This window comes from Stomoxys calcitrans, chromosome 3 (genome assembly GCF_963082655.1).
Source record: "Stomoxys calcitrans chromosome 3, idStoCalc2.1, whole genome shotgun sequence".
NCBI lineage: Eukaryota > Metazoa > Arthropoda > Insecta > Diptera > Muscidae > Stomoxys > Stomoxys calcitrans.
The window spans coordinates 197063043-197070701 of record NC_081554.1 but is presented as its reverse complement, the minus strand read 5'-3'; positions in this window follow the sequence as shown (position 1 = coordinate 197070701).

The window sequence follows — 7659 nt, the reverse complement described above, 5'->3', positions numbered from 1 at the left end:
AGAAGCTCTAGCAAAGAAGCCTTTTGAAGGCAAACATGGTGGTACACTCATACCGGGAAGACCAAAAGCCCGATGGAAAGATGAAGTGGTGGGAGACACTTCGAAACTTGGTGTCAGAGATTTTAGAGTAAGCGCCTAAGATCGAGGCGCTGGGAATGCTGTTCTAAGTTTTGCTAGTGGAACAAATATTCTGCCATAGCCAGTTAAAGTAAGTGAAGAGTTGCACTAGGGGCCTCTACGTGCGACCCAAATATGGTGTATATTGGACCATATCTGCTCATAGCTGCCATATGCACCGGCATGCAGATTTAAGGTCATAAGCCCATAACAAGCGCATTTATTACCCGATTTCACTTAATTAGGCCCGTCGATATCAGAACCAAAAATGGTCCAGATCATAATAACCGATCTGCCTATTTTGGGTCTTAGCCTTAAAGCAGACAAATTTATTACCCGACTTCGCTGAAATTTGGAACAGTGAGTTGTCTTAATCTGTCCTGAAAATGGTCCAGACTGGGCTATATTTAGATATAGCCATAGAGACCAAACTTTAGCTTTGGAGCCTAAAGATCAGATAAGGCTCATTTATTTTCTCCTGTTTAGTATTTAGAGCGCACAACAAGCCGTTTACTGGCTTAGCTGTATGTCATAGTAGCATGCGGTGGATTAATATCCGCACCCTTTTTTCAACCTAACCTAACCTTTGTAGAGCCTTCTGTCAGGCGAATAGTTTTCGACTTTGTTGTTTACATCAGAGTTCCCGATGTAGAGTTAGTTTAGTGGAGTGAATCTGTGGCTTTCCATGAGATGATTGGCTGAATATACAAATCAATTTTCTTATAGAAACACCTGCCTCTGGGCCTCTGGGGGAAACACTTCTCTTCAGATTTTACTTAGAATTTCTTTTCGTTTTAGCTATTAACCTCTTCACACTGTGCCACTATTGGTTTTCATATGCAAGCGTTGAAAATATTTTAAGGGGTATTTCTCAAGTGTATATGCCGCTGAGCTTTCACCAACGCAGTGCGCGAAGCGTATGCCAGTGGTGCATGTAATCACTGCAATTGATGCTCCTGGTGAAAGTTGCTAGCTGCGAATGGAGGGCTGCGAATTTGCGGTGCTTTATTAACAATTACACGACATTTACAACGCATGGCGCTGGCGCGTTAAGGTCTACTTATGGTCATGCACTTTTCCACTATTTCCTCTATTTTCCCTCTTTACTGACATGACCTGGCACCTTGGGCCTAAGACTATTTGGCTTGCACAAATAAATGCATCTCAGCAGCAATAGCAACCTTGCCATGAGAGATTGCCACAAATAGTACGAAGGATGAAACGCAACGCAACGCAACGAACTGCGGCATGCCAGGCAACTTCATTTCTCTCAACTTCACTCCGACCGGTGTTGAGGAACAACTGTCGACAAAGGTGTGGCAAGTTATCACACCAGGAGATATGGCCCAGAGTTTTGTTGCCAACATGGTGGTGCTTCAAGTGTTTGCAGAGTTCCTGTTGCCAGTGTGGGGCTTCCTTTGAGTCCGGCGTAGGAGGTTACAAAGCAAGGAAATTATTTTAATTAGTGTTGGTGATGGCGTTTTAAATTTCTCTCACACTCTGTGACCTACAAACTGGAAAATTCAGGAAATTCAATGTTGGTCATCATTATGGTCGTAGCAGCTTTGAAAAGATCTGTCTTTACGGGTTTATTAAATTTTAATCACTCCAACATAATTGGGAACCCTTCACCAGAGGACAACTAAAATAATTGTGACAGTTGGTGGCATGTTTAAAGCTAAAAAGTTGGAATGGGAATTTTTGTTGGAAAGAAGAGCAAATTTCTGCAAATTGATTTGTTAAGCATAAATAATTTGAAAGGTGGAAATCTAATCATTAATGTTCTCTTCTTTCTTTTGCATATGCATTAAATCATAAAATGAAATAAAAATATTTTTTCTTCTCTTTATCTCATGGCCCCTTCCTCATGATATTCCCATCTTAAAATAATCAAGGGCCACAAGGTAAGTCCCTTAAGTAAAGAGCAGCAAAACTTTAGCGCACTGCACTTTGCTTCTTTATTTAAACATACTTTTACTTATTTTTTGGGTGGGAAATTCCGCTTGGCACTTTGGTAAACTACAAAGAAATTAAATAAAGACACCAAATAGTGCTTTTAACGAAAGTTTTTCCTTATATTTTTTTGTCAATGCTCTCTGATTATTCACAAGATAATAACAGGGAAAATAGCTGCAAGTTAAATTAAATAGATGGGCACATAGGGACAATCATAAGCGTAGCTATCAGGGATTTGTATGGAATAACAAAGGCAAATGTTAAGCGTCACTTGTACTTTGACAAGATTCCTCTTGTACCCACCTACTCATTATCATTGACTAGCAAAAATTGTAATTGTAATGAAAACCAGTTAGGAAATGCTAAAGTCAGGTGGTTATTTTACATGGAAACTGTATGCACATGTCTTATATATAACAAGTAAAAGCGTGCTAAGTTCTTCCGGGCCGAATCTTGGGTACACATCACCATGGATTCCTCTCAAAATGTGCCCTTATCAACTGAGGGCTTAACAAGTCAGATCCGGGGATCGGTTTTTATGGGGCTATATCTGTTTAAAGACCGAGTCGGATTATACTAGGCATGGATGCTGCAAGTCATAAGTGCTTGTTCCAAATTTCAGCCAAATCGGATGAAAATTGAGGCTTCTAAGGGCTCAAGAAGTAAAATCCTGGGATCGGTTTATATGGAGGCTATATCTGAGTATAGACGGAGTCGGGTCATTAGGCATGAATGCTGAAAGTCATAACTCAAGTCTTCTTTCCAAAATTTAGCTAAATTGGATGAAAATTGAAGCGCATCTCGCCTGCGACTGGCGCTGGTGACCCCTACAAGGAGTGCATGGGGATAGCAGTCAGGTCTGGTACTGCCAAGATAGAGCTATACAACGTGTACATACCGCCAGTTAGTAGCTGTGTCCCAATTAATGGCCAAGCTTACAACCCCGACATAATTGGGTTACTATCTGGCCAGAATCGTCTAGTTCTGGGGGATTTTAATGCGTATCACATTTCATGGCATTCTCCCCTAGGAGAATGAAAGCCCAGCGTGGCATGGCTTTGACAGAGCAGATTGAAGGCTCCATGTTTTGCACGGTGAATGAGGATGCTCCTACTAGGATTACAAGAAGGTGCAGCAGCTCGCCAGACATTTCAATTCATATTTCAGAACACCTCCACATAATTCTCACTATCAACCGACCACCCGACTTCATAAACTCTGAGAGCCGAACGTGTATCAACCAGGAGAAGGCCGATTGGGCTGGCTTCAGAAAGTACACCAGTTGCCGCTTTAGTTCATTGTGCTAGTTGCCGAGAGGAAATTCTGAGACATCATTAATGCAGCAACCGCTCGCTTTATACCAGCCGGTCGAATACCCCAAGTGCAGCCCAATTTCCCGGGGCAGGCGTGGTACTCGCAGACGAGCGTGATGGGATTCGTTGTACGGACACTACTAACCCCAAAATCAGAGAGCTGAATCTGGAAATAAACAGGATAGTGATCGAACATAGGCGGAATTTGTGACTGGAGCAATGTAACTTAGGCACCAGTTTAGACAAGCTGTGGTCTACTGATAAGTCACTATCGAACCCCGGTAGACTGGCTGACAGGGCCTCAGTCACTTTTGGCAACGTAACCGTGACTAATTCGAAGAGATGAGCCAGGTTGTTTAACCGTCAATTTCTTGTGCATCCCGAGAGTGACAGGGCAAGGAGGAAAGCCATTCGCCTTATCCGTGGTCTCCGAGCCGATGGACAGCTATCACATTTTACCGTGGGCGAAGTTACGAATGTCATCCGTGGCGCCTAATCATCTAGGGCGTTGGGCTCCGACGGAATCTCTATATTGATACTGAAGAGTCTGGATTTACCTGGAGTTGAGTACCTTATTACGCTCCTCAAACTGTCTTTTGAACTTTCTTATAGTTCCCGATGTCTGCAAAATGGGCAGAGTGATCCCGCTACTAAAGCCTGGAAAGGAGCCGAGTCGTGCAGACCGATCTCCCTTCTCTTACCAGTAGCAAAGAAGTTTGAGGCATTAAGGGAGCATCAACATGGATTTCAAAGACTGCATCGCACAACAATTGCTTTGTATGCCATCACCGCATAATTAGCCCAGGCCATGTGATAGGACGGTGCTCGTGGCACTGGACCTATCGAAGGCATTCGACACGGTCAGCCATGCCAAACTATTTGAGGACATCGCCAACACATCCCTGAGCCAACACAAATTGAGCTGAAATTTAGCACATATATGTCTTTTTGATGCACGCTGGTTAAGTTCTTGAACGGACCAAATCGGACCATATTTGAATATGAGCTGAGCTGCTAATATAGACCGATTTTCCGATAAAGGGTCTAATGCCCATAAATGCTTTATTTTTCATTCGATTTCGCTGAAATATTGTATTGATATTGTAAGTAGTTTTAGGCCGATAAAAGGTCTAAAGCCCATAAAAGCTATATTTTTTAAAAGATTTCGCTGAAATTTGAAACATTGAATAGTTTTACGCCTCCTAACTTAGGACCCAAATGTGGTTTAGATCGGTCTTTATTTAGATATAGCTGCCATATAGGCCGATATCCCGATTAAGGGTCTGAAGCGAATAAAAGCTTTATTTTTTATGAGATTGCCTTTTTACTTGTTTTTAATTTTAGCTACGCCTTTGTGACACACACACATCCATTGTGTAACCAGAGGTCTAAGGGGTCTCTCACATGTAAAAGAAAATGTGAATGAAGAAAATGAATAATGAAATCGAAAATAGTTTACAAAGTTTAGGCATTTTGTACGTCTCCCTTGCATTTAACTTTTAGTTGGAAGGTTGCAATTACAGTCAGGTCCTGGGTAAAGCGCATTAAATTAGGGCAAACTGATAACAAGGAAATATTTCATGCTCGTCTTGTTCTGCTGTAGGCGACATATTTTGCATTTGCAAAAATTACAACTTTTGCATAGAGCAAACAACCGTAAGAACGAAAGGAGCGAAAACGCAGTTTATTTGAAAAAAAATATCATACCAGGCAGGTCTTGGGAAGATATTTCATTGGTGGCCTCTATTGTTTTCTCGACAACGGTCCAAGCCGATAACCAATAATGCAGAGCATTCTTGTTTTTTTGGGTATCCAAAATCAAAAATATGCCAAAGGCTTTCTTATCACGCGTACACACACACACCATCAGAAATCATTGGGTTTCGTGAGATATGGAAAATAAATGGAATAAAACTCATTGAGGATTTATGAGATACATGTGGCTTAAAGGCAGATCTTATAGAGAAGATGAATGTGATATGAAAAAAAAATTTGGCCTAAGTCTGTGATATGAAATGATATGAAATGTTTTTGTTAGTTTTTTTTTTTTAGCAAAAATGTGGAATAAAAACATAATGCTATATAACATATGTAACCTAATGTTTTGAATTTATACTTATTTCAACCCAAGTTAACAAGTTGCAATCAATGGTTAACTGACTCGTTTTGTGGGTTCGAAAAAAAACCACAAACAAGATGAAAGTTTTAAATTTTTAATTGTCTGTTCCACTACATGTTTGTTAATAGTTATAGTTTCTCTTTTTCCATGAGAAAAAGGCTTCTCGAATGGTTAAGGCTGGAGTCAATATCATTCTTCTCTTTCATTGGATGTCAGCATTTTTTATTGTTCTGCATTGTATTTGTAGGATTTTATTGAAATGCCATCTTTACATTGTGTCCTTATGAACAACAATCGGAAAAAAGGATGAAGGAAATATCAGCAAACTTTTTCTTGCTAGAGACAGGATAATGTTTCTGTCATATTTTTCATGAATTCTGCTTTTGTGACTTCCTTTTGTGATATTCATTCAGTGAAACTATAAGTAAAGAGTGTAATGTACACTAAAAATAAAAAGCTATGAACCAAATCGGACCAATTTAGGCATGGGTTATCGAAGACTTGTACATCATAATTGCGCACTCATATCGAATCGGCCAATGGTATTATATGGGGGTTATATCTACCCATTCGAGTAGACATATCTGGAAAATATTTGTTGGTGGGTGTGGGTCTTAGGGACCAAAATATCAGTTTAAGCGGCTTAAAATTAGGACATAGAGGTGCTCAAGGTCTCAAATCGAACATTCGCACTGTGACTCGAAATAAAAGAGTCTGGAAAAAATATTTCAACTTTTGAACAAGTAAATACAATATATCCTCAGTTTATTACTGGGTGAATCCTAAAAGTATGCAACATATATTGGGTGTGTGCTAGGTCCATTGCCTGGGGGGTGGTGAAAGTTGTGCAACTGTTGTGTAAAAAAAATTGCTGCTTGCTTTCGTTTCCCTAACTCCAAATGAGAATAACACTCAACAGTATCAGTGGGCAGATACACACACATTAATGCGCACGAACCCAATAACATAAAAAGATGTATATATTGTATTTACAAAATAATACGAAAAAACGTATTATATTAGTCTTATTATACCCACCACTAAAGGATGGGGGTATATTCATTTTGTCATTCTGTTTGCATCACATCGAAATATCCATTTCCGACACTATAAAGTATATCTCGATCGTCGTAAAAATCTAAAACCGTCTAACCATGTCCGTCCGTCTGTCTGTTGAAAACACGCTACAGTCTTTAACAAGAAAAAGTGCATTAAGTTCGGCCGGGCCGAACATTGGATACCCACGAATTCGGGTATATATATAAACCCTCTTTTGTCACAATCCGGTGAATATTGGATAACTTATGCACCCAAATCCGGCACGGACTTTGAGTGGTCTAATAAATATAAGTCACGCTTCAATTTAGTAGAACAAAGTATTGGTCTTTTTGGTAGCTATATCCAAATATAAACCGATCTGAACCTTAAAGGACACGGATGCTGAAAAGCCTGATATAAGTCACTGCGTCAAATTTCAACGAAATCGGGCCAAGACTTTAAATCGAGAGTTCTTTCTATGGTTGCCCAAAAAGTAATTGCGGATTATTTGAAAGAAAATAAATGCATTTTTAATAAAACTTAGAATGAACTTTAATCAAATATACTCTTTTTACACTTTTTTTCTAAAGCAAGCTAAAAGTAACAGCTGATAACTGACAGAAGAAAGAATGCAATTACAGAGTCACAAGCTGTGAAAAAATTTGTCAACGCCGACTATATGAAAAATCCGCAATTACTTTTTGGGCAACCCAATATATGGCACCATTAACCACATCTGGAGCGATGTGGACGAAATTAAACAAGGATTTAATAATCATCCCATTTTATTATACTCCACTACCATAAAGGTAGTTATATCTTAATAGGGGCTGGTATGGATCATATTTTATTCAGGTCCCGACAACTCATACACAAGTAACACTTTCAGACAAAAAATCAGCTTTTTATGGGATTAAGACCTTCAATTGGAAGATCGGTATATATAACAGCTATGTCTATATAGATATAGCTCCCATATATACCGATCTACCGATACCGTTGAAATTTAGAACATTGAGTTGTTATTGGTCTCTTGACATCCATCTTCAATTTGGCCCAGATCGGTCCAGATTTGGATATAGCTGCCATAAAGACCGATTTGCCGATTTAAGGTCT